Source organism: Notamacropus eugenii, chromosome 1 (assembly GCF_028372415.1).
Source record: "Notamacropus eugenii isolate mMacEug1 chromosome 1, mMacEug1.pri_v2, whole genome shotgun sequence".
Classification (NCBI taxonomy): domain Eukaryota; kingdom Metazoa; phylum Chordata; class Mammalia; order Diprotodontia; family Macropodidae; genus Notamacropus; species Notamacropus eugenii.
The window spans coordinates 55,720,503-55,726,696 of NC_092872.1; positions in this window are offsets into that span (position 1 = coordinate 55,720,503).

Here is a 6,194-nt window from a genome sequence, read left to right on the forward strand (position 1 = left end):
TGATTATGGAGAGGGCAGAAGCAGGCTAGGGGCTGCAGAGGAAGCCGGGAAGCTATTGGACAGCCCCTCTTCTGAAGAATCCCTTTCTTTCTGTCACCCTCCCTTCTTGTCCACTCACTTTCATTCCTTTCCATCTTGTGACCAGAGCTTCCCACTTATTTTTTTTTTTAATTTAAATGTTTTGTTAGGCAATTTTCAAGACTTGAAGTTGCAAAACATTTATTAAGCATCTGATATGTGCTAGGGACTGGGTATTAAGCTAAGGATACAAAAAGATGCGAAAGACGTCTCTTCAAGGGGCTCACAATCTGATGGATTTTGGTGTTGACTTACATTGGCAGAAGGATTTTCCTCCTTAAGAGCTCCCATGGACCTCCAATGAAAATACAGAACCAATCCCAGTAGAACTGTAGCATTAAACATTAACACAATCAACTACACTTGCCTAACAGCTACATTTAAAGTAATTCATTTAAGGGGATAGATTTCATAACACTTTTCCCCATTCCTCCCTCCAGGTCTCCATTAGGATTCTTTGCTGATTCATTATCATTAACTCTTCCTCATAGGAGGTTCTCATTAGTGTGTACTCCATTTTTAAAGTTCTTCATTTTCTGCCCTGTGTTCCTCATACTTGTCCAACCATTTTCTTTTCTTATTCCTATTTCTTCCATCCCCAAATACTCACCATTCTTATCTCTTATGCCCCTGGAAGATGCGCAGCCTGAGGTCTAACTCCCATTCCAGCCTGCTCCAGTGTCCATTCTGTGAGTCTTTCCTAGTAGAGGCAGTGAACCACTTCCTATGATCATCTTCTTGAAATGAGCTCTGAAGTTCTGACTTTTTCTTCACAAAGCTAAAGAGCTCATTTACTGGAACCTTCTTTCTCTCCCTTCCAGCCTCCATGACTCCTTGGTCCACACTAATGACTGAGCTCATCCTAGATCTTCCTGGCTCTTTTGTTACTTTCTCCCCACTTTTAACCCAACGCATGCCTCCCCACCAGCCTCCTCTTTCCTCACCCCCAGATTCTAGTCTCCATTCTGCCATTTATTCACTTATTATATGACTTTAGTAAAGGCCATTCCCCCCTCTGAGATTCAGTTTCCCCATATGTAAAAATGAAGATGTTGCACTAGATGATCAACTTAAACAAAAACAACACTGGATTTGGGGTCAGAGGAACTGTGTTTGAATGCTGCTTCTCCTACTTACTGCCTTGTGGCCTTGGAAAAGTCATTACATTTTTAAAAAATTTATTTCATTAAATATTTCACAATTATGTGTAAATTTTTTCAACATTCATTTAAAACATTTTTGAGTTCTAAATTCTCTCCCTTCCTCCTGCCCTCTGTCAGCCATTCAGAAAGCAATATGATATCAATTATATATGTGAATTTTATATATATATATATAGCAAAACCATATTAACTATGTTGCAAAAGAAAACCCTTATGTACACAAACAAAAGAAAAATAAAGAAAGTAAACAAGTATGCTTCAATCTTTACTGAATGTTTATCAGTTTTCTGGATGTGGTAACATTTTTCATCATGGGTACTTTGGAATTGTCTTAGATCATTGTCTTGGTCAGAGTAGCTAAGTTTTTCCCAGCTGATCTTGTTACAATGTTGCTGTTACTATGTACAATGTTCTGCTCACTTCACTTTGTATCAGTTCATATTAGTCTTCCCAGGTTTTTCTTCCCCTTGCAATTTCTAATAGCACATTAGTATTCCATTGCATTCTATTACAATCTTAGACTATAACTTGTTCACTCATTCCCAAATTTATGGATATTCTCTCAATGTCCAATTCTTTGCCACTACAAAAAGAGCTGCTATAAATATTTTTGTACAAGTAGGTCCTTGGGAAAGTAATTTATTGTCCTTGGGCCTCTGTTTCCTTATCTGTAAATTAAAGGAGTTAGAGCTGATGATTTCTGCAATCTCTTCTGGCTTACATGTCCTATGGTCTATGATCCCACACCATCCTGAGAGTAGTTAACTAAAGAAGGCAGGACTAGAAGGGGTCAAGAAGGATGGAAGGTAAATGTGGCCAAGAAGAACTATGGCTAGGAGGAAGGAAGGACTTTGGTTAGGAGATCTCAATCATCTGATCATTTCACAGGCATCATAGACTTTTAGAACACAGAACATTATGTAGAATTTGGAAATGGCAGTCCTTGAAGGGGATTTCCCTTATTTGTACCACCAGACAACACAGGTCATTGTCATGAGGGTAACCTTTATGAGACCTTGAAAATGAAAAGAATGGTTATAACCTCCTCCCTTCACATTGGGCCTCCAGAGTATTTTCAGTGGAGTCATTCTAGAGGTGACCTTCTAGAGCTGAGGTATTTAAGAGGGCTATGAGTGTAAGACTGGCCCCTAACTCTGCTACCTTTGGGAAAAATGATTTGAGCAAGGGAAGGAGGTATGGGCCTGATTAAGCATTTGGTTCATGTGGAAGGAAGGGTACATTCGCAGCTTTAAACGTATTCTGGGCAGTCTTCCTTTCGGTGTTAATTACCAGTGTTCTTCAGTGACAGATCTAGTGCAGCTGGTCTTTAGGAAAGAAAAATTGGGAGACCTCATACTGTATTGATCAGTTCTGATGATGGAAGACCTCCAAGCTATCAACAGTTTAAGGTGAGATTTCTAGTCATATGGGGGTATCTTGATTGAAAGTGAGATGTGACTGTTGCTACAATGGGATTCAGCAAAGGAGGACAAATCTTAGTAGCCTGTATATGATCCTAGTCCCTGTGCAACCTTTTCATCTTAATAAAATAAAGCCTGCTAATTGAAAGGCAGAATTTTAGATTGGAAAAAGTTAGTGCTGGCAGAAGTGTTTTTGAGGTGGTTTAAGTAAAAGCTTAAAGTTCTTTTTTTATAATTAAATTTTCTCTTTTATTATGAACTTAATTATCAACAAGGATGTCAACAGAAAAGGACAAAAATGAGAGTTGTATAAGAAATTCTGTGACAGTTTTTTTGGAGGGCACATATTTAACAAGGTACATAGAAATTGTCTTGTTTGTATCTCTTTCTGTCTTTTTGTTTTCTTCTTTCCTTTCTTTTTTTGGGGATCTCTATCATTATTCATCAACTTAATTTCCCAATGACTCTCCCATTTAGTCAAGCAAAATAAATCAATACATTGGACATGTCTCAAAATGCCTTTCTTCATTTCTAGTCCCTCACCTTTCTGCCAAGAGCCAAAAAGCATGCTTCATAATTATCAGTTTTCTAAGGTAGCAATTGGTTGCTGTATTGATCAGAGTTCTCAAGTTTTTCAATATGTTTTCCTTCATATTACTGTAGCTTTCATGTAAACTGTTGTCTTGGTTCTTCTCACTTGACTCTGCATCAGTTCATGCAAGTCTTCTAAGTTTCTTGGAATCCTGCCATTCATTATTTTTTACAATGCAAAAATATTTTATTGCATTCATATAACACAATTTGTTCAGCCATTCATAATCCTTATTGGACCTCTTAGCAAGCCATATTGCTTTCTAGAATTTGGAAGTATTAACTGATATGATGGTATTATTATCGGAAAGATAAGAAGAAGAGGGTAATCTCAAAACTGGAAAGATTATATAGAGCCCCATGGGCAGGAGAGAACTGAGTTCATTGAGTTTAGGGTCAGCCAGAAATTGCATTTCCCTAAAAGGTGATCAGTACAAGTCTCTCTGTGGTCATGTACAGCATGGCATCCATAGTTTCCTAACCCAGCAGCACAAGTAGGTTTGAGGTCACAGAGGGGAGCCCTCAGCCTGGGAAAGAGGAAGCCCCAAAAGGACTTGACAGAGATAGCATTTGGTACACAACAGCTCATACAACATAATCCTTGCCTCTATGAGAGCCCTGGCTATTTCATCTTTCCTAGATATAGCCCAGAGGTTGACTCTTCGATACCTTCCAAGACCTCATTGTAGCAGGTGACTTGAGTCAAAATAACCTGGAGCCTCACTTCAGGGAGGGGGTGGCCAATCTAGAAGAACCAATACGTTTTAAGGGAGAGGAATACTAGGTCTTGTTTCTTCTGCTTCCCTAGAAATTTGGGGCTAAAAGGATTCCAACAATGACAAAAATAGAGTTCCATTAGTGTTCTGGACCTCTGCGTGAGGTTGGGCCTGACTCAAGCTATCCCCTGGTAGTTTAGATCTGATATTGTAACAAAATGAGGCCATTCAAAAATCACTAACAGGTTTATTTGTCTATAGCATAGGAAGGATACTCAAGCAGGATATGGCACCTGGTCTGCGAACCTCATGACTCAAGGGGTCTTAGGACATCTGGCAATTCTGAAGGCCCCACCTCCAAGTCAAATATGTCTTGAGGAAGTTGAGTCTATATAGCAACTTCAGCCTTAGCCTCCTGGTAACTGACCAGTCGAGGTCTGGGGACTGACTCTTAGGGAAAGAACCAACCTCACCTATGTGGGTGGTTGGCAAAGCCTTGGTCTATCAAACCTCACAGAGGTGAGGCCTGGTGAGTTCCTGACTAGGTGCTCTCCATGGAATTATTTGTAGTTTTGTAGGATATGGTCCTGGCAGGCTCAGGTTGTCTGGATTTGAAGGGGGAAGCAAGTTCACAAGGGTCTTTTTTTTTTTTTTGTGAGACCATTAAAAAGGTATACGAGGCAGATCAAGGAAGTCAGTTACCAGAGTGGCAAAAATGGGTTACAGTAGATATTTGGGGACCAGAAGGGTAGGTCATCAATGTGTGTTCCTCCTTTGTTGTCGAAGAAGACCATACCATCAGAAAAATAATGACATGACTTACACTTGACTTTGTTTTGAGTGAGGGAGGGTTGTGCAGGTCACCAGCCTCACTTCTCCTCCAGAGCCATCTGAATCCAGTGACCAGTTATTCATTAGGATGATTGGAGATGATCCAGGATGAGGCAACTTGGGTTAAGTGACTTGCCTAAAGTCACATAGCTGGTGAATGTCAAGTGTCTGAGGTGAGATTTGAACTCAGGTCCTCTTGATTCCTGCACTGCTGCTCTATCTGCTGTACCACTTAGCAACCCCAGGTCATCAATAAGGCTTCAGTGAGATCCAAGAAGCAGTAGTCTGAGGACAGGCTGAAGTTCAAAGAAACCAGACTATCTAACAAGGTCTGAGCTTGATTGTTTGATTATTTATATGCAGTCTGTCATGCCCACGCAGGTGAACATGCAGCATGTTTGTGTCTTTTAAGCCTGAAATATAGGGGGTTCTCACCTTCCCTCTGCTGAGCATTTCCACTTTATTCTGGCTATATATTGTTTTCACATACATCAGTATATGTATATAAAAATTATGTATATATACAAATGTGTGTATGTACACAATATATTTATGCAATTTAGATGTGGTACATACACGTCTTGTATATGTAAAAATTGCCTGCCATAAAAAGTAAATTACTTAAGAGGAGTAACTATTTCATTTTTGTTTTTGTCCGTATCCCCAGCATCTAGAATACATATATATGTATGTTATATAGATAACTATTTCAATGTAATTGGTTTTATTTATAATCCTATGTGCTATTTTATGTATTTAAAATATATATGTATGTATACATTTATGTTTAAGTATATATATACTGTACATCAAATCATACATGCGTGTGTATATGTGTTTATACATTTTTGTATGCATCTGCATGTGTATGTATATGTGTATGTGTGTATGTATGTTCAACATACAAAGAGTGTTAGGTGGAGTTAAGCACTACATATGTATGTGCATGTTTATACGTGCATGTGTATGTTTCCCAAAGCTCCTTGTTTTCCAGAATGAGCTTCAGCTTTGGACAGTTCCTGGCAACCACAGGTAGTGTTTCCTGTTTGGAAACCCTCCCAGTGGCAGCAGCAGGGAGTGGGTTTGTAGAAATCACATCTCAGAACCTGCATAGCATTAGAAGGGGAAAAAGAGGCTAGGGGGGAATGTCTGCACAGAAGGACGTGTGGAAAGGCATTGAATGTTCCCAAACCTCTCACTAAAGCCCGTGGCTTACAGAATTTCAGAATTTCAAAGCTAGAAGGGTCTTCATTGGCTACCAAGTCCAACTTATACCTTAAAGAAACACATACATACCTGTACATATATGCCTACCTACATACACACATATGTACATTTATACGCAGGTATACACATATATAGTATGTAACAATATATAGCACATATATAAGATG